This window comes from Lissotriton helveticus, chromosome 7, assembly GCF_964261635.1.
Source record: "Lissotriton helveticus chromosome 7, aLisHel1.1, whole genome shotgun sequence".
Lineage (NCBI taxonomy): Eukaryota > Metazoa > Chordata > Amphibia > Caudata > Salamandridae > Lissotriton > Lissotriton helveticus.
The window spans coordinates 1002158736-1002181832 of record NC_136068.1 but is presented as its reverse complement, the minus strand read 5'-3'; positions in this window follow the sequence as shown (position 1 = coordinate 1002181832).

The following is a 23097-nucleotide window of genomic DNA, read 5'->3' as shown; positions in this document are numbered from 1 at the left end:
GTTCTGGTTAATCTACGTATCAGTTTACTATTCACGACAGTACCTAAGTAGGGAAAGACACCTTTATTGATATCTATGTATTGTTCTAGAGCAGTTTCAGTATAATCGACAATCGGGAGGTCTCTCTTGTGTCTGATATGTACTAGGTGGGAATTCCTATGGTAGTCAGGTGGGGCTAGAAAAACTGGTGGCAGAAGGAAGGCAATGTAACAGGTTCCCTCCCAATCGAGGGGCAGACGAACATATGCGGTCTGACCACAAACAAAATAAGAATGACGTGAAGCTTTAAAAATAGATTTCCCACTGTCACTATATTTGACAATAGTAGTACAATCACTATGTCCTACATGTACGGAACCATTCTTTTGGACACATAATTCGCCTTTGACTGGTAATACTGACATAGCAGGGAAGTCTGGAGTAGTATCAGACTGAACATTCAGGACCATAAAATTCGAAGAATAATTACCTAAATTATAAACTTCATTTTCTAGATCCAACCCTGTTCTGTGGGGAAGACCTTGCTTGTCTGGAAAACATGTACTGTTAAAAAAAGACATATCTGTTGAGGATGACGTTAACGTGGACCATGCTCCACACGAACCATTATGTGAAAATGGATAAGGAAAGAGTGGCAGAACTCCCTTCGGTGTCTGGAAAGGGGGGAGTCGACCACACACCCAACAATTAGTGGCATTGCTGGTCTGGTGTGAATAATGTAACATGCGGATAAAGGAATTATTACGCATAGCAAGACGATAAGATAGTTCATGAGGAGGTAGATCACTAAACGTGTGCTCTACTGTAGTATTAGAAGACTTATTTACATGAGAAACTGGAAAACATAAATAAAATGCATAACCTGTGCAGGTAATCATGAGGCTGAAAAACAATATGAAACTTAGAAAAACGATACATCGGATTGAGTTTTGACTAACTCTCTCACTATGGGGGTCTATTTTATACATGTCAGAAACCGGTCTAACCGTTTCACCTAGGGGAGGACTTAGACAATCAAACTGGCTGACTTATTTTACTAGACCTTAACTTTAACTTATACTCCTGCTGCGGAGTTTTCTCTAACAGGGAGGGTTTCGTATCAATGTCATTTGCGGGACAGTCCTTGAGAATAGTACTTTGGCAATCCTTAAAATCCTCGGAAATGTTCTTGGAAACAGTCTTTAGTCCATAAAACTTCTTTACATGCGACAAATGTACCCAGCCCTTCCTGCCTTCCAGCTTGACGGCAGTACGGGTGGCCAGGAGGACCTGTTTTGGCTCCTTCCAGCGAGGCTCCAGCGGACTTGAACGATCAAAGTTCCTCACAAGAACCAAACTTCCGGGAACGATGTCATGCGGTGCCACCTCGGTATTGTCTGGAAATGCGGCGGAAACCTGTGAACGACAAGAGTGTAGGGCAGACATCAAGGAAGCTAGGTAATCTGTCAGCATATTACTTGAAACATCGGTAATACTTCGGGGTCTAGGTGTACCCCACATATTAGGGGGGCGGCCGAATACGACCTCGTACGGGGACAGACCTGATCTGGAATGTGCGACCATGCGCATATAAAACAGAGCGACTGGCAGAGCTACTAACCAGTCTACACCTTTTTCTTTACAAATTTTGGCAATGCGGATTTTCAGGGTCTGATTATGTCTCTCTACGAGACCGGCTGCTTCAGGATGGCGTACACAATGGAACTTCCACTGGTACCCTAACAACAGGGAAACGTGTTTCATCAGTTCAGATGAGAATGGCTGGCCGTTATCAGAATATACGACCCTAGGGAGTCCGTAACGGGGGAAGAATTCACGAACCAACTGCTTGGCAGTGGTCGCGGCTGTGTAATCTGGAACTGGATATGCCTCTGTCCACCTGGACAAAGCGCATACAACTACAAGGACATACTTGAAACCTCGACATCGCTCCATCTGAATATAATCCATCTGGAGGACTTCAAAAGGGTGGTCAGGGGGCTGGAATCCACCTTGTTCCACCGGGACACTTTTACCTGGATTAAACTGGCAACATATCATACAGGTACGGACTTTCTGCTTGGCTGCAGCTCGTAAATGCTTGTTGAACCAAATGTTCTGGATACTGTCTAACATAGCTTTTTCTCCTAAATGGGCTGGACTATGTGCGGTATTGATAATGACTTGAACCATAGAGTTGGGGAGAAACCATGTGGCTCTACCCTTCGTTACCCATCCCTGATCTGTCTGGACCCCTCCTTGTTCGGACCATTTCTTGATTTCTTCGGGAGTAGCATGTAACTGGATATCTATGACATCTTGAGTAGGGTCCTTAACTGTCATACAGGTAGTCGGAGCTGGAGTATGTGTCTGTGTCGGATTAACTGGAATGTCTGGAGTCTGTGCTGTAAGCTTGGCTGTGCGATCTGCTAGATCATTACCTTGAGAAATAGTGTCAGCAACTTTCGTATGTGCTTTGCATTTCATGATAGCAATAGATGTCGGTAAATGGATTGCATTTAACAGAGCTTGAATAAGGAGACCATGCTGAATCTTGGTTCCATGAGAAGTCATGAAACCTCTCTCCTGCCAGAGCACTCCGAAGTCGTGTACAACTCCGAATGCGTAGCGTGAATCTGTGTAAACATTAACTTTCAGGTTCTTGGCGTGTATGCAGGCTTGTGTCAGAGCAACTAGCTCTGCTGCTTGAGCAGACAGGGTGTCAATACGGTGTGTTTCTATAACTTCAGTGTCAGTAGTCACTGCATACGCGGCTACTAGTTCTCCTGTACTTGTTCTCATACATGAACCATCCACATAAAGTGTCAGGTCGGGATCTGGTAATGGAATATCTGTCAGATCTTGTCTTGGCTTAGTCATAGTGTTAACTACTTCCACACAGTCGTGTGTGGCAGGATTCGAAATAACTGACGGTAACAGTGTAGCAGGATTTAGAACGTTGCAGCGTCTGATTTCTATGTGTGGCTGGAACAGTGTCAGTTCATAATCTGTTAAACGTGCAATTGTCAAGTGCTGAGTCTGTGTTCGGTTTAAAAGAACTTCCACGGAGTGTGGAACTTGTACTGTCAGGGAATGTCCTAATACTATGGAATCACTTTGTCTGATAGCTAGTGCTGTGGCTGCAACTGACTTAAGGCACGCAGGCAGAGCCTGGGCTACAGGATCTAATGTGCTCGAAAAATAAGCACAGGGCTTGTATTGTCCTGCTTGATCTTGTGTGAGAACAGATAATGCTGTACCTTCGCGTTCTGTGACGAAAAGTGTAAAAGGCTTACTGTAGTTCGGTGTAGCTAGAACTGGAGCTTGGCATAAGGCTTTCTTCAACTCATTGAAACTAAGTGTATGTTCAGATGTCCAAGGGAGGACAGTCGATACGGCTGCCTCCTGTGTCGTTAACTGTATTAGTGGTTTAGCTAGAAATGCATACTGAGGAATCCATTGTCTGCAGTAAGAAGTAAGGCCGATAAAAGCACGTACCTCCTTCTGGGTCTTGGGCTGAGGAAGACTCGTTATTAACTGGATACGGTCTGGTGTCAACTGCCTACCCCACTTGGACAGTAAGTGGCCTAAGTAGATCACTTGCTGGACACAGAATTGAAGCTTCGAAGGGGACACCTTGTGCCCCATCTCGGCTAGGAAGTACAGAACTGTAAGTGACGCTCGCTCGCAGTCACGTTCAGAACGGGCTGTGATCAGTAGATCATCGACATACTGGAGCAGGGCAGTGTCAGTTGGCATGTGAATGTTGTCTAGTTGTCTCTTAAGTGCTTGACTATAAATACTAGGACTTTCTGTGAAACCTTGAGGAGCTCGTGTGAATTTATAGCTCCTTCCATTTAAACAAAATCCGAAAAGAAACTGGCTGTCTGGATGAATGGGGACACTGAAAAACGCGTTTTTGAGGTCTATGACTGTGAAAAATGTAGCTTCGGAATCAATGGCTGTCAATAGGGAAGAAATATCTGGAACAACTGGGTACTGGGGAATAATACATTTATTGAGTTCTCGAAGGTCAATCACTAATCGATATACTGGGGGTGCATTTGGATCAGTACGTTTCATGACTGGAATGATCGGAGAATTACATACATTGGAAGTAGTTTCTACAACTACTCCTTGAGCGATGAGCTCGTCAATAATTTTGGATAAGGCTGCTACAGCCTCAGGTGGCAATCTGTACTGTCTGATTCGTGGTAACACTACACCTGGCTTGAGAGTCACACGATGGGGTGTGATTTGCATGAAGCCAACATCAGTTGGACCTTGCGCCCATAGATGCTGCGGAACATTAGACAATCTTGGATCAAAATCTCGTAATACATAGTGACCCTTGAAGTCACGTAAAAACAAACGTATTCCCTCTGGGGAGCAGCAAATAACTGCACCTAATTCTTTCAGTGTCTTAATGCCTAACAAATTTTCTGGACATGACTTCGTAAGTAACAGATCAGTAGTGCGGGACAATGGACCTACTTCTAGAGTAACTGGCTTAGATATCTCGTTTACAATAGGCTTTCCTGAAAATCCAAGGGAAACATTTCTAGAGCCTGAGAGCGGAGCCCCTGGAACTTCGGCGTGACTTATAGTCGTCCTACTTGCCCCTGTATCAATCAGAAACTTTCTGTCTTTCCCTAGTACCTGACTATGAACATAGGGACCTTCTTGATCTACAGGAATCTCGATGAGAGGCAAGCCTACCTCCCTCTCTAGGCTGTTTCATGAATACTGTTGATACTCTGGATACTCAGACTGTGCATACTGGTACATCTGCTGTGTAACATGCTGTGTTGCAGCAATAGGCTGCGGTGCTGGAACTGTCTGTTGTGCATTCTGTGGCTGAGAAGTCTGTGAAACTTGTTCTTGTCTAGGCGGACGTGGTCTTTCTTTAGTTTTACCAGTAGCTATATTGTGTTTCAGAACTGCACACTCGTTTATAAAATGACCTGGCTGTTTACAATAATTGCAGGTCCCTTTAACGGGAGCTGCAGGATGACTGGCTTGATTCGGACCCCTCTTCTGACTGTCTTGAGGAACAGATTGTGCAACTAGTACTTTCATTTTCGTGTCTTTCATACGTTTCCTTTCATGATCTTGCTCTTCTCTGATTCTATTCTGGTGATATTGGAGCATCTGTAACATCTGGGACGGGGTACTAGCTTGCCATGTACTTTCGACTTTCAAAACTCGATTCTTAACTTGTGGACTTGAATTCTCGACTAATTTAGTAACAAAAAGATGAGGGTACGACTCGCTACTCGTCTTCAAGCCACTGTTTATAATAAAGCATTTCTCAAATCTAGAATAAAAATCACTAGTATCTTCATCTTGTTTCTGTTTACAGGCTGAGATTGCATCCCAGTCTTCCTTTTTAGTGGCTAACAATCTGGGCAAAACTTGTATTAACAGTTCTGGTAATTCTTTACATTTCTCTCCAAGACCGGTACCTGGTACTCGTATCTTATCTTCAGCTTCTAGAACTGCCCAATCGATCTTTTTCTCTCCCACCTCCCATTCTTTTTCCTTGAGTTTCTCGTATACCCCTGCGGGCAACAGGACCTTTAGCATTTTAATAATATCTGGATACGTGTATTCTCCCATACGGAGCATGTCTTTTAATTCTCGGTGGAACCCTGCTGGATCTTTGTCATGACAGGGAATTAATTTCTTCATCTCTAAGAGTTCCATCTTTGTAATCGGAGTGTAAACAAACACTCGTTGCATTTCACCATCTGCTGTCCTGACTGGGTGTACTTCTCGTAACGGATTCTGTCTGTCTATGTAAAACGGTTTACTTTCTGGAGGTGAGACATGAACAAAATGCGGGTTCAAAAACATACTATATTTATGACGCTGTTCTAGAATGACACTAATTCAATCGGTACCTAAACCTTTCCATCTATACCGGAGTAACTCGTTCAGGACATCATGTAACGGACCTGGATCAGAATGTTGACCCTCATACAACGTAATGAGGTGCTGGACCATATACATACCCACCATTCGTTGCTCGGCTGGGGGCAGTTTCAGAAACATTTGTGCCACTATTTCGTCTGGAAAAGTGGTAGAATCAGTAATCCATCGGACTGCTGATCGGGCTAATTCTTGTTCATGCATAGTACTTAATTCACTATAACCGATTCGTGATTTCAGAATGTGATCGGTAGCTTGAAATACTTGTTCTAGAGAACCTTGTTCTGGTGCTGGAAGATGAACAGTTTTCTTGTGTTCTAGGCGTAAATGTCGGTCTAGAATTCTAGATTTACCTACATACGCTATTCTGGCGGTATTCTCGTCGTCTACCTCTTCAGTAGAAGAGTCATTTTCTTTCTCGCTTACTTGTGCTTCTTTGCGTTGTTCGTGTAACTTTATTATTTCCTTACGAATTCTCTTGTACATACTCTCTATACTACTGATAGTTCTGTGTTTACCCTCGGCTATATTATCACTCCACCTTGTCAGGACTTTCATTTCGGTCGGATCTTTAGTCGGGGAATCTTGTTCCCGGATTAAACAATTAATCAGAAACTTTAATAGCATGAGCTGGATCTCAGCTTTCCTTTGAGACATGGCTTCGCCAATACTTTCTGGATCATCCCCTGTACGGATGAAATGATATATTCTGTCTAGATCTTCTTTCATATCCGGTAGGGTGTCCAAATACCCGGTCACCCGTCTTACACGTATGGAGTATATAACCGTACTATCATCGCCTGTGACTGGATCATAGCGGCATTCAGTAAGAGCTCGTCGGATTTCTGCAACGGACTTATATTTGGGCATACGCTGTAACGCACATTCATGTAACTCGACTAACGTTACTCGTTGGTGTGGTGGCGGGGTACCAGGAGGACCTCCTCCTGCGGCCCCTAAACTGGAATCGTCGACTGATACTCTTCGTACTGGCGCGGCGGGAAATTGTAATGTAGGCTGGACCGGGGGTACCGTAGCAGGTACTCCGGTGTCTGGAGGAGCAGGAATTGCATGATTTACAGGGACTGACGGAACAGGATTTGCATATTCTGGGACTGTGTCGTCCAAGTAGGACGAGATGAAAATATCAGCTGCGGTCGGTTTATGACGTAGCTTGGTCGGAACTAATGGTGGCGGAAAATTACTGGATGCCTCCGGGGTCGCTTTTGGCAAGCCCTCGGCAAAAAGAGGATACATACCCTTAATGAGGGCATTCCTCTGTCTGTCTGACTGTTCGGTTTTAACTTGTTCACCTATCTCGATTAATTCCCTTTCGTGGGCTCTTTCTATGGATTCTCTACTTAATTCTGACTTTCTGATTTCTTTTTCGGTTCTTTTATGAGATTCTTTGCGCCATAACTCGATGGCATCTTTCTGTGACTGTCTGGCTTTCTTTTTCCATAATGCTTCTTCTACTCGCATGATGCACTCGGCATCCCACGTACCTGATACGGGCCATCTATACTTTTCTTCTAACTCTTTGGTGTACTCTACCCATAAATCTAGATATAATATGGCACTTATGCCATGCTTCTGATACATAAAATGACCTGGACTGTCCCTAGGCGGGACAGGAACTGCTGCTTCTAATAGACCTTTTCTGGTTTTTAACTGACGTAGTTTAGAAAATAAAGGCATAACTGAACTGTAATCTAGACACAATACAATACAAAATGAACACGATAATTACACCACTTTCATACCACGACATTAAAATACATGAAGAACATTTAAAATAACAGTTCTGACAAAATACTACCTGGAATACGGAAAACAGAATACATGAATTTTCTCGAGAACAGAACTGGCTAGAACAGAGACTAGATGCACTGCTGAAACAGTACGAAACTTACCGGTCTCATAAAGAGACACGTCAGGACCCGCATCCACCGAAGTGGACACTTCGTTTTGGGATCTGTGTACCACCAAACCCCACGGACCAGAGACAATTAGATTGACCCTGTCTAGATACTACCCTAGCAACGGTACTCACCGGGCAGCAAGAACGGAAGGCCTCGGACTGGACTGGACTGCTTCGACGCCGGACAGACGGACTTCGGACTTCTGTTACGGGTGGGCCTCCGGATACCTCGGACCTTGGACTCTCGGCTTGGGCTCTGGTCGGGACTCGCCGCGTTCCTCCACCGCCTCGTCTGGATGCTGGACCGCAACCTCCGTCTCCTCCGTGGGCCTGAGGGATACTTGAAGCAGAAATATCTGCACGTGGCCGGTATGGTTCCGTCACGGCTGCAGAGGGTCAGGGGGCATACGTGGCTTCACCGGCGCGTGGGGAAAGGGCAAGTCCCTGTTCGGGCGCCATTATGTGGTATATAAATAAATAATACCGGATCTAGGTTTGACTGGACATAGCAATAACAGATAGCTCAATAAATAAGAGTCAAGATTCGAGGTAGTAGGAGTTTGCAGGTTTAATACAGCATAAAGGACAGGAACAGGACAACCTGCACAGGAATAGGATGGCAGAGCCCGGCAGCTGCCGGGGCTGGATCTGGGATGAGCGCGCGCTAACTTTAATAACAGTACACAAGCATATATACTAAAACAGTTGCATTACAATACATACAATAGGCGGAGCAGTGGGTGTGGTCAATAGCAGTCGCGAAAGATAAGGGTGAAAGTGGGTGTAACAGGAGGCGTATACATAGACATGTGATGTAAACGTAACAGAATATGTCATAAATGGGGCGGAAACATGGAGGGGGCTACCTAAGGAGCCGGGACCTCTAACCTAATGGTGCGCGCAAACTGACAATGACGTGTTACTAGGAGAAGCTGGGGGCTATGAACTCTGTACTAGGAGCAGAGACTGGAGTCTGGAGAGTCAGGGCGACATGTGCCTAAACAATATCTAGTATCTGATGTTTAGAGAACATGTTGATATAAACTAAGAGTCAGGAGGGGAGAGGTTAACAGACTCTAAGACTGGAGCATGCATTATTCTACATGTAGTGCGTGTTGAAGAATATTAAATGACCATTAATACAGTATTTCTCTTACATGGAGACGTAAAGGCTAGACGATGACGGAAACTATTGATGCGATTCAGTAGCTTAGGAATGCAGAGAAGGAGGGCTGGACTGATAACTAGAATCATAACATACTTTTGGCAGACTAGCAGGCAGAGCCAGGCCGAGCCGGGCACTGTGAGGCAGGAAGTAAGTGAAGGGTCAGGAACACAGGTGGGGGCTGTATCGCTCCTCAGCGAGGGCTCAGGAGACAGGAGTTGAATCTGGTGTCCGGGCCCTTTTGAGGCCTAGAAACGGGGACTTTACAATGAAATAACGTGCACACTGAGAAACGTGGCAACGTAACTTTACATAGGCCTGATATTCGTAGTATTCACGAGAACTGGGAACTGGCATACTAGGGATGGACACAACTGTAATTGCGTCTTTAATCAAACATGGGGAATACATATGCATATTAATCATGCACACATAACATAAGATGGGGAACACGTAGGGACACAGAACATGGCAAAATTTACTTTTCCACAATCTGGTTTGCCTAGAAAATAGTAGTTCTCATTTGTTTCAACCTCACCCTTTCTATGTCTTTCATTACTTCATAATAATTTCCTTTCCTATCTTCCATTTCTATTTCTTCTCTCTTTCTTCTCTTGGCTCTTCGTTTTGTCTCTAGTGTCTTACCTTTACACTTACAGCATTCATATATTAGAAACAGCATTAGTATTCCAGTAGCAGTAGCAGGTGTTAGTATTTTCCCTACAAAACTGTTAACAAAAGTTAAAAAACTATTTCCAACAGAAGGGAAACCCTTACAAAGTTTCTCTCAACACCTTCAACCTTGAGTTCCATCGAATCTTCTCGTGAATGCCTAATATTAGTAATATATCCCTTTAGATTCTTACTTTTGTCAGGGATATATTTACAACATTGTTAAATTTTCAACATGCTACAGACTCTGTCCTCTTTTGCCAATACTACATCAAGTGAAAATCTATTCTGCAAAACCATAGACTTTATAGCCACCATTTCAGTATTAATCATTAAAAACCCACCAGCAGTGTCTGTTGATAAACGATCACTGTAGACAATTGTCTAATGTTGTGTGAATTTAGGATAACCCCAACTGAAGAAATCAATTCTCCAAAAATATCACCCACAATTTCAGCTGCACTAATTCCCCTTTTAATCTGAATGAGTCCACTATTACTCTTTTTATTGGTTCCCTGACTCTTAGATACATGGTATATCTTTGGGAAGACAATCCCCATGTAACAACACCAATACCAATGTGATGGTAACCTATAGTAGGCATTTTTACCACACACATAATAAATTCCAGGAAAAACAGGATCCGTACCACCTTTTAGTCCTCAACCTCCCGTAATTAGGAAGGTATGATCACATTCACTAGAACAAATAAAAATATTTCTAAAATCTGTTTTTTGTCTTAGCAAGCAAAGCCTTCCCCTATAATACCAATCCAGAGTCATTGCCACATATGTCGCACCATGCTTGTTATCCACTTCCCTATGAGCCCAAGGAGATTTTTCTTAAAACTTTCTCATCTATCCTCCAAAACATTTATGAATTCAATTTCCTCACTCTGCAAATGGCATGTTAAGTTATTTCGATGAGCATATACAGTATCTATTGGTTTAGTAGTATGAGAAAACTCTCAAAACTATTCTGCATTCTTTGCACTACTATTTCAATATACTTTCTAACAGGAAGTTCTGAAACACTAAATCAAAATTTGAGTAGTAGTATTGCAATTGACCCTTTTCATAGAACAAACTTGTTAGTGCACAACACAAAATTCCATGCGTTAAGGGAAGGTGATGGTAGGTCACCCCAACTTACACAGAAGATAGTAATTGCATACACACATAACAATCTCTCACATCCATAGTGTTAACATATTCATTTAACAAATTAGAAAAAACAGTCAACGAAAAATCATTAATAGAATTATCTTGGTGTAAGTCATTCCCATTTAATTTCTTAATCTTAGTCTGTGGGTCTTCTTTGAGGTCTTCTCCCACATTTACCCTTATATCCACATGGTCATTAGTAGTATTAATTTTAATAGAATTGATCCCTGATTCTGATTACCTGTCTTTTGAATCCTAGCCATTCTGTAGACAAAAATTACAAAAAAACAAAAAAAAACTTAAAATATGTAAACTAACATTTGATAAAGTATGTGTATATAAGCACTTTTAAGCCTCAGGCCTTCTCAGTACTTTCTAGAACCTCCAGTACCTTCGAATCCAAATCCAATGCCCTCTTTTAAAACAAAGTTTTATAAGAATATTTTTTCTTCTTTCCGTCTTTTAACACAGTTCCAGTTTCAATTCCAGTCTCTATTTTCTGCCCTTTTTTCAGAACAGTTTTCAATTTTCTGCACCCCAATTTTCAACACAGTTCATTTAGGGTGGCTCATAGCAATTTCTGCGACTTTCTTTTCCACTATTGACAACTGTTTCAGCAACCAAATATGTCCATTCAGGTGATGTGTACTTGTTTAGAACTCTTGTTCTTTTTGTTCTTCGAACTGTATCTTCTTAAGAATCACTTTGTTCTGATTGGCACGCTACATCAATTATTGTATTTGGAACCTTTTTATTCAAAGTGTATCTCAATCTTTTAAATCCTTTTGGCCATATATTTCCTTTTCTTGCTCTTTTCTCTTGAACACATTTACTTGACTCAAAACTTGACTCAAAACTTTTCTTAGTTGATTCCTTTCTCTCTTCTTCTTTGTTTTGTTCTGGAACTAATTTCATTACTGCATCAACATTGACAATCTCACAAGACCAGGTAGCTTGTAACCACTTTACTCGCCTCTCAGTCTGTTCACATTCTTGGTGATCATTTTCATTCGACTCTGTACTTTCAAGTGGACTAGGGACTCTTTGTTTATGTCTAGCATGTATCTAATTCGGCAAGCCTCCACACTTCACTGCTGTCGTTGTCACCAGTATCACTTAATATGGCCCATGCCAGCGAGGTTCCAAACACGATTTTCTCATGTGCTTCTTGATAAGAACCCAACCTCCCAGGCTCAAGTCATGTGCTTGTTCTTGCTGTGTTGTGGTTACAACTTCTCCAACCTGATGAGACACTGAATGCAGCACATAAGCCAATCCTTTGCAATAATCGAACACTAAGGGCCCTATTACGATTGCGGTTTTTCCGCATCCTCCGGGCCGGCGGAAGCCACCGCCAGCCCGGAGGATTCAGAAAAACCGCAGCGGACCCACCAAAGACCCACCGCCACATTAGGATGGCTGGTGGGTCCTGGTTTCCGTCCGCAGCTTTTCCGCCGCGGTTGGCTTACAACCGCGGCGGAAAAGCTCTAATATGGTGACGGTGTCTTTCAGACACCGTCAGCCATATTAGGATGGGCTGTAAAAAATGCTTTTCCGCGGCGGGTTTTCCGCCGTGGAAAAGCATGTGTAACTTCACTGCGGGGGCCCGTTGCGGGCCCCCTGTGTGAAGGGGGGTGGGGGGTGCACATGGGGGTACCTATGGTACCCCCCTGCATGTGTATGCAGAAATCGGCAGGCACCGCACGTGCCTGCCGCTTTCTGCATACAAATGCAATGTATGCATTTTTACCACTGCGGCGGATGCAGCTTGAAGCCGCACCCGCCGCAATGGTAAAAATAGAGGATGTGACCGCCATGGTGGCGGTCACATTCTAATTGCACAGGAGGGAACTCCACAGGCCATGCGGAGGTTCCCTCCTACTCTATGGTGGCGGACGGACTCAGGTCCGTCCGCCATCATAATCGGCCCCTAAGTCCTCAGTTATATTCATTAGTTGATTTGCAGGAACTATTGGCTGTCTCATCGCTCTGCCTGTCACAATTTCATGCGGCGACAGTCCAGTTCTTTTATCAGGAATAGTTCTCAGAATCATCAGGACCAATGGTATAGCATCAGGCCATTTCAGTATGGTATATGTACACACTTTAGCAAGTCTTGATCTGCTGAAACAACCTGAAGATTCTGGTTGATAGGCACATTGTAATTTTTGCTGAATTTGCAAGGCTGCGCAAATCATCCAAATGATCTCATTGTACAAAATGTGTCCCTCTATCAGATTCTAAAGAGACTGGAAAACCTAATTTTTGGATGATCTCTCCAAGTAGTAGTTTAGCAACTGTTGAGTTAAGCTATATTTGCATCTTGTTGGGTAAGCCTCCACCCAACGAAAAAACAAACAGACAATCACCAAGACATATTTAAGTCCTTTACATTGTGGTAGTTCCATGAAATCAGCCTGCAATCGTGTAAATGGACCTGCTGCTTTTCAAATTCTATCCCAACTAACAACTGTCTTTCTCACTACATTTTGCTGTTGACAAGTCACACACCTCTGGCAAAGACTTTCTGCAATTACTCAAAATTTGGGATTATACCATGTTTGTCTGAACAACCTAATCATTGCGTCTCTACCTATATGTGTAGGCCCATGATTTCCTCCCAAGTTTCAACCGATGAGAACATCAGATTGCAAAATTTTTCATCAGGTTTCTGTTTTTCATTATGGATGGAAACTGAGCTGTGCAGTCTAAATATCGAGTTTTTATTTTCAAATGGACATAATATCGACTCCAGAATATCGAGATGGCAGTAATATCGAGGTAAGTAATATCGATGTATTTTTTATCGATTTTTATGTTTGTTAAAAAATATCGACTTAAAAAATATCGAGTCATTTATATCGACAGTAAAAAATATCGTATTTTTGTGTTAGTGAAAAATATCGAAAGTTAAAATATAGAATGTCAGAATATCGAATGTCATAATATTGAATATTTAAATGTACACTGTTTATAATGTTTCAATAGTTAATTTGTTGTTTAAATATATTACTTATTTAGTTATTTTTGTATTAAAAAATAATAAAATATTTTATTAAATATTTAAAAAATATATTTAAAAAGTATAATAATTTTTAGGAGCGGAAAGTGGGTTTTTAGGGGAATAGGGTGGGAAGTGTTTCAAAATATATATTAAATAATTTTTATAAATTTGAAATTTTAGTAAAATATAGCAAATATTTCCAAATAATGTAATTAAAAACAATTTTTTTAATTAAAATGTATAATAATTTTTAGGAGCGGGTTGTGGGTTTTTAGGGGAATAGGGTGGGAAGTGTTTTAATATATATAATCATTTTTTTGCAAAATTGAAAACATTTTGAACATTTTTAAATTATTTATGTTTTAGGAGTGGTTGTGTGTTTTTAGGGGAATATGGTGGGAAGTGAATAATTTTTTTTTTAATAAATTTGGTGACATTTCATATTTGATTTAAAAAAAAAATGAATGTTGAAATTTATTTCAATAAATTTTTTATAAAAAACAAAAATAAAATTACAAAAAATATTTGAATTGTAAAAAAATATTTTAAAAAAATAATTAAATTTTGTGTCTGGAAATGTTTTATTTATATTGATTTTGGTGTCATAGTGGAATAGGCTTGGAATTTTTGTACAATTTAAAAAAAATATATATTTAAATTATTAATTTCAAACATATTTTAAAATTGAATTAAAATATAAATTTGAATTTGTAAATTTAAATATTTTTTTAAATTAATCTAAATTTAAAAAAAATAGAAATAAAATAACATTTAAGCAAATTTGCTAATTTGTTTTAAATTAAATTAAATAAAAAATGTAAAAATACTAATTGTGTATGGAAGTAAGTTTTCAAATGTATGTAAATAAAATAAAAAAAATAATAATTTTTAATGGAATATTTGGATAAATATTGTTTAGTGGTGTTATTGTTGTATAGTGTGGTATGGTTTGTTAAGATTTTTAATTATAAATGGAGGTATTTTATTAAAAAGTTAAATTAAAAAATTCAAAAAAATTAAGAAAATCGAATGTTATAAACATTTTTTTATAATTTATAATTTTTTTTACTTTTTAGTGAGAATAGTTTGCAAAAAATATATACATTTATATTATTTATTTAATAAATATAATTTATAAAATAAAATATTGATAAATTGTTTAATATTTAAATTGGGATTATAATGAAATTTAGTATGAATGTTTTTTGGTATAGTATGGAAATAGTGTGGTATATATTTCAAAATTTGAAAAATGATGTAATCTTTAAAGAAAAAATTTATAAAATTGTTTTAATGTTTAGTACCATATTAACATTAATATTTAGTGCATTGGGAATAATAATTTAAATTGTTTGAATGTTCTGCAACTTCCTTGAGTTTATATTTGGTGGTGTGGGTTTAGTAATTTTTATGGGTTTAGTGTCCAGCTACTTCCCTGAGTTTACACTTGGTTGAGTGGGAATAGTACTTTATATGGGTTTAGTGTCCAGCACCTTCCCTGAGTTTATACTTGGTGGAGTGGGAATAGTAATTTATATGGGTTTAGTGTCCAGCACCTTCCCTGAGTTTATACTTGGTGGAGTGGGAATAGTAATTTATATGGTTTAAGTGTCCAGCACCTTCCCTGAGTTTATACTTGTTGGAGTATGAATAATAATTTATATGGGTTGAATGTCCAGCACCTTCTCTGAGTTTATACTTGGTGGAGTGGGAATAGTAATTTATATGGGTTTAGTGTCCAGCACCTTTTTTGAGTTTACACTTGGTGGAGTGGGAATAGTAATTTATATGGGTTTAGTGTCCAGCACCTTTTTTGAGTTTACACTTGGTGGAGTGGGAATAGTAATTTATATGGGTTTAGTGTCCAGCACCTTCCCTGAGTTTATACTTGGTGGAGTGGGAATAGTAATTTATATGGGTTTAGTGTCCAGCACCTTCCCTGAGTTTATACTTGGTGGAATGGGAATAGTAATGTATATGGGTTTATTGTCCAGCACCTTCCCTGAGTTTATACTTGGTGGAGTGGGAATAGTAATTTATATGGGTTTAGTGTCCAGCACCTTCCTTGAGTTTATACTTGGTGGAGTGGGAATAGTAATTTATATGGGTTTAATGTCCAGCACCTACCCTTACTTTATACTTGGTGGAGTGGGAATAGTAATTTATATGGGTTGAATGTCCAGCACCTTCCTTGAGTTCATACTTGGTGGAGTGGGAATAGTAATTTATATGTGTTTAGTGTACAACACCTTCCCTGAGTTTATACTTGGTGGAGTGGGAATAGTAATGTATATGGGTTTAGTGTCCAGCACCTTCCCTGAGTTTATATTTGGTGGAGTGAGAATAGTTATTTATATGGGTTTAGTGTCTAGCACCTTCCCTGAGTTTACACTTGGTGGAGTGGGAATAGTAATTTATATGGGTTTAGTGTCCAGCACCTTCCCTGAGTTTATACTTGGTGGAGTGGGAATAGTAATTTATATGGGTTTAGTGTCCAGCACCTTCCCTGAGTTTATACTTGATGGATAGGGAATAGTAATGTATATGGGTTTAGTGTGCAGCACCTTCTCTGAGTTTATAATTGGTGCAGTGGGAATAGCAAAAGATTTGCAAAACAAATATTTATTATTGGTAGGATACTATAATAACATTTTTGAACAAAATATAAAAACTATAGTAGTAATTATAATTATTGTTAGTGTAGTAGTAAATTGATATATAAAATGTAAGAATTATGACATTATAAAATGTATCTCTAATTAGAAAATTTAATATTTTATTAATATTTATTTAGGATATTAAAAAAGGAAACACACACAGGGTTAAATGGAACAAGTGAAAAACAGTTTCTTAAGATGGTAAAAAAAATGGGAAGCAGAGGATTTTTTTTTATTTGTAGTATAAATTAATAAGTAAATTGTGTTTATTATCACCAAAAATATAGCTAGTCAATATATATTTTTATTAAAAAATGATACATTGTATTTAAATAATGTTTATATTTATTCACATATCTTTTAACAGAAAATGTTAATAACAAAAATAATTACATACTGTACATTTTATTTAATAGCAATTAATTTAATCACATAGACATTGGAAATATTGTAATAATTAACATGTTGAAAATAATTGTTTTATTTTTTGTACATACATTTTTTCATATTTTAAAGTAGAGAACATTGATAGATACATATGTATACATTTTTTACAATAGTAATATTTTTGTGGGTTACAAAATGGTCATAGTTTTATTTAGAAATTAATAAAATTAATATTGAAAATATTAATAATATTAATTTTTACATAGGTAAATAAACAAATAAATATATAAATACATACATAAGTTTCAAAATAATAATAACATATTTATAAACAGAATGTTTAACGCAAGGTTATATATAGAATTTTTTTTACATATAAATTAATTACAAAGTGTACATATAAATAATATTTTCTTTTTAACAGTTAGTTAAATAACAGTGCACATTTTTTTTAAAGTCAAGGATATTTTAGAAATATTTAAAAGAAAATTTAACATTAATTACAAATTATGTAAGACTGAGTTTATAATTTTAAAGTGTTGAAAAATAGAAATTAAATAGCTTTTTGGCATATAAAGGGACTATTTTTTAACCGCGTAATGTTATTTTGCCTGATTTGGTGCTGGAACAGCTCGCGGTTGGATGCTGCTTCGCGTTGGAGAGGGTACGTTTGTTTTCATTGTATTTTATAAGTTAATGAAGTTATTTTAAGTGTATGTGTGGCGTGTTTAGGTTTATTTAGATAGTATTATCGATAGAAGATTGTGTTTTCGGTGTTAGGTAGAGTGTACGATATTTGCTTTTTACCGCGTTTTAGTTGTAGGTGTGTGAGGTATGCTAATATGTTTAAATGTTTGTAAATGGATATGTTTATAGTATAAATATGTGTTTTTATATATGTATGGGTGTTTTTGTGTGGGTGGGTATGTATTTTTCTATTTTTTAGGTTATCGTCGCGTTTTAATGTTTTGGAGGAGGACCTTTTTTTTTTTTAAAGTTGTGTGACGAGTATTATATACTTTTATTTTTACACACATACTTTGGTTTTCGGGTTTTCCAGGAGCGTTTCTTTTTTTAAATGACTATTTTCGGGTTTTTAAGGGTACATCCTGTGGATTACATTGGAGAGGAGTCGTTATGGATTTGCTTGTATTTTTCATTTTTTTGGGGGCTTCCTTGGATTGTATGGATATTTTGAACGCTTTGGTATGGATTGTTTGACATTGGATTACTTTTGAAGGTGCAAATGAAATGTAAGGGGCACATTAGGAGCCCGCCCGCCACCCTAGCGGAACTCGGGACCGCCCGCCTAAAGGGCGGGGGTCCCGACATTGCCATTAGGATGCGCCCGCCACAGTGGCAGGCGCATTCCTCAATTTAACATTGTGGCGGACGTTGCTCACTGCACCGCCCGCCACAATGGTAAAAACAAATGCACGCATTTGCATAATCGAAGCGGCAGGCACCGCGCGGTGCCTGTCGCTGCGAATATGCAAATGCAGGGGGGTACCACAGGTACCCCCCCTGTGTGCCACCCCCCTTTGGCCGTCACTCAGGGGGCCCCCAGAATGAACACCGCATGCCTTTCCGTGGCGGCATTGCCGCCACGGAAAGGCATTGAAAACAGCCCATAGTAATACTGCATGTTACTCGTTTTCCTCCCCAGCCGCAAGGCGACCGGGGTGGAAAACAGGCGGGCGGTATTTTGCACCACCACCTTCCCCTCCGCCATCCTAATATGGCGGGGGGGATTTGGGTTTGCAATGTCGGGCGGTTTGCCTCCGCCAGGCCGGACCCCTAGGTATTTAAAAAAATGTTTTTGGATGGGAAAACTGTTTTAATTTGTTATTTAGTAAGGTTATATGTAACATTTCGTTAATACATTATCATAATACATTTAATATATGTTTTACCATGTATTTGATAGTTTAATTACAAATTGTTACATATGACAAACAAAGGAATTGTTAAATTTAGAAATTCCTAATGTTGAATGTATAGTTATGTTATATTTTATAGAATAGTTTTAGCTATCATTGATATATATTCCAGTCCTTTGCTAGTTGGATAGAGGGTAACTTGGCTTTGGAGTGTGTTATACATTTTTTTTGTTTCTTTGGTTAGTTTAGGTCCAATCAGGGTTACTGATTGCTCCATTCGGAGCTCTTGGTAACTCTGCTCTTTTTGTAAGGATTGTATTAATTTGTGAAGGGTAGGTGTCCCTCTCCCTGTAGTTGATTGGAAGGCATTATGCCATCCTTCAACTGCATTGTTTGTTTTTGCTTCCTTATTTAGTGTGCTAAGGTAGACATTCCACCAGGCTATTTAGGTTGTCTTCTATGGCCAAATCTGTGTAGCCTTCCTACCCATGTATCTTCGAAGTAGTCAAGCATAGGGCTTAGTCTTTCTTCGTTTCTTTTATAGTAGGGGCTGTCTATTAATAAGTTATAGTGTTCAGCAACATCTGTAATAGGAACATAGGCTAGGGCGATTAGTTTTTTGATTTGATAAGCAAAGGTGCTATCTGTGGCGTATTGGATACTCAATGTAGATTTTTGTAGATGTCACCATATACATTGATTGAAATGATAATAGCAACCTTGTATTGCTGTGTGTGGGTATGTTTTAAGGATGCTGTTTATCATTGCTTTCTCAAAGTCAATGATTATTCTTTGTGGAAAATAGTCGTTAGTATGTTGTTTGACTTCGGTTAGTATTTCTTGATAGGTAGTTTGCTGTTTGTTTGGTAGGAGGGCATATAGGAAGGGAATATTAGCGTTTTGGAAATGACCGTGGATAGTGTACAATTGGTAAAAAAGTTTAGGGCATACAGAAAAAGTACCGTCCATCATCCAAGTTTGGCATTGGCTAAGTTTAGTCATGTTGTTTGCTGTGGCAAACAGTATAACTCTTTTATCTTTTGATTTGTTGTCATATAGTATAAATTGTTCTTTACTGTGAGTTACAGAGAGTTCAGGGGGAATTTGCACTTCTTCAAAAGTTGTAGGTGTGGGAGGAGTAGTTGATTTAGCTCTTTTTTGTCTAGCTACAGTTCTTTTAAGGGATTCTATAGATGGTAGTTGGCTAGAAGCATGGTGGGGTAGTACACTTAAATGATGTTTTAAAATAGCAGTTGTTGGTTGATCAGTTCTAGTACTAGCTTCTTTGAGGGAATCAAGCATTTCTCTAATCTCTATTTCTGTTACATTGGGTGGGTGATTATGTTCCTTAGTATAAGTAACAGTGGTTTCCTGAGTTATAGCTCTACCATAACATTTGTAAGAATAGTATTTGGTACACTTCCAAAAAACTTTCAGATCTTTCAGTTTCTCTTGAGTGTAAACAAATCCCATATAACAAAGAAGCATTTTCCCTTTTTGAGAATAAATACATTTTGCTCCTTCAGTCATGCTTGTATTTTGGTGCTAGGAGACAATTAAATGAAAATATTAGGAAAGTATTTAAATAATAAAAGTTGTATTATAATAAAACAGTTTACCACATTTATTATTTACCTGTATATCTTTTGATGATTTCAAACTGTTCTGTTCAGGTGTTGCTTTTATTCAAACTGTTATTTTCAATGTATTTCTTTTTGTACCTGTAGAAATTGAGAAAATGTGTTACAATCTTTTACAAGTATTTATGTTTTTTTGGTTGTGGTCTGGTAGCTAGTTTCTACTTTGTTACCTATCTATTAAAGTTAGAAGTTATGTTTTAAATTATATACTTACTTTTTTTCTTTTTAGTTTGTAGTACAGATGTTGTCTAGGTCTTCTGTAGTTTATTTTTATCTGTAGAAAATAGAGTAGAAATAAAATAATTGTTTTAGGTATTTGTTTTTTAAATACAGGTGTGACGCTTGAGACTTAGGGGCCCATTATGATGACGGGCGGACTTAGTCCGCCCGCCATCATATCGGGACCCGGGACCGCCCGCCATAAGGGCGGGGGCCCGATCAGGGCATTAGGATGCACCCGCCACACAGGCGGGCGCATCCTGTATGGTTACCATTGCGGCGGGCGGAGCAGAAATCTCCGCCCGCCGCAATGTTAAAAGTGCATGTTGTGCTTTTCAAAGCGCAATATGACAGGCACCGCGCGGTGCCTGCCACGTTGCACTTTGAAATGCGGGGGGGGTACAATAGGTACCCCCCATGTGCAACCCCCCAAGCCAGGGACTCCCAGGGGGCCCGCAACAGGCCCCTGCAGGGAGTCTCCGCATGCCTTTCCGTGGCGGCATTGCCGCCACGGAAATGCATTGTTGAAAGCCCATTGTAATATGGCGGGCGGTGTCTAACAGACACCGCCACCATGTTACTCGTTTTCCGCCCCAGCCGCAAGGCGACCGGGGCGGAAATCATGTGGGCGGTGTTTCTCACCGCCGCGGTCCCCCCGCCATACTAATATGGTGGGGGGGAATTGGGCTGTGGATGTCGGGCGGATTACCTCCACCAGGCTGGCGGTGGCTACCGCCAGCCTGGCGGAGGAAATCCGCCCGACATCCTAATGGACCCATTAGATTTTAGATGGATATTAAGGTAGTAGTACTTACTTTAGATAGGTGTAACTTGTTTTCTGTTGAAGTCAATCAGTTTTCTTTCAGAAATCCTGCAGAGTTTCCCCTTCCTTTAGTTTGGAGATTTTGATTGCATTTTTAGTTTGATTAATTCTTGTTTTTATAGCATTAGTTTAATAGTTTCTGAAAGGTTATTGGTTGTTTAAATTGATAGCCTATTCTTATTTGTGGATTTGAATTTTTTTAAATGTTATGCTAATTGGTTACTTATATGAGTGATGCCAATTACGATTTTTTTTATGTGTAAGGCCTTTTTTAAATATAGGTAATGTCATTTTTATTTATTTTAAGTTCAAAAATCTTTAAAATCTGCTGTAAGAAAGGTTTTCTTGTTAGCAAAGTTGTTTATGTGTTTTAAAATGTTTGTTTGATGTAATTATTTTTTTTAAATGTTTGCAATATTTATAGTATGTTTTATATATTTTATGGAACACTTTGTGATTATTTGTGATGAGTATAATATTAATTTTTAATTATAAAGTGCATTATGTAAGTATTTAGTAAAGTCGATATTTTTTAAAATACGATATATTTGTATTCTATATTTTTGTATTCGATATTTTGACTATGTTTCATGTTAAAATGTGATGATCGATATTTTAAAATGCGATAATAATGTTGGTCGATATTGTTATTTTTAATCGATATTGTGGTTTCGAAATTTTTGTGTTTTCTTGTTTCAGTATAGGGAATCGATATTTTTGTAGTCGATAATTTGTCACCGATATTTTGTCCAGTCGATATTCGGTCTGTCGAGGTTATGTCAGTGATCCGGAAACTGAATTTAATGCACAAAAATGCGCAACTTGGTTTGCATGTCTGTTGCTGACAGTGATATAATCACTGCCAGATTTGTGTACTGAACATTTCACCATCCCAATTTCTTTAGGCAATTGTAGTGGCACCAGTAAATCTCTTACATATTCTCCATTTCGTATTGGTGAACCTGATGATGTTAAAAAACCACGTTGAGATCACAATTGCCTGAAGTCGTGTATGACTCCAAAACCATATTGACTATCAGTAAATATGGTTACTCTCATGTTTTTTCCAAAGCAGCACGCCTTTGTCAGTGCTATCAACTTAGATATTTGTGCAGAAACTACTCCTATTAAACATGAAGCTTTGATGACCATAGCCACTGTACAGATTGCATAAGAAGCTCGGAAGGCACATTTTTCATCTCTCAGGCAAGATCCATCCACAAACATTACACAATATGATTCAGGCAATGGAGTATTTCTTATATCAGACCTTGGCTTCGTACACAATTCAGTCACAGCCAGACAATTGTGATCTGCATCATCCACCTCCACTTCACAACTTGGATTAGCCAACAATGGAGTTGGATTCAGGTTCATACACTAATAACTCTGTAATGGCTTGGCTGTCAATGAAAACCTACTGATCCACTGTCTACAGTATGCAACCATACCCTAAAACCTCAGATTTTCGTTCTGCATCTTGCAAGATCGCATTTTTTTGTTCTTGTGACACCTTCCAGACTTCTTTTTCAATTTTGGACCCAAATAAAGACTTCTTTCTGGCAAAATTGCAATTTCGCTGGTGACACGTTACGCTTACCTACTGCCAAATGATTCAGTAGAGCAATAGTATCTGTCACACAAGATTCTCTCGTC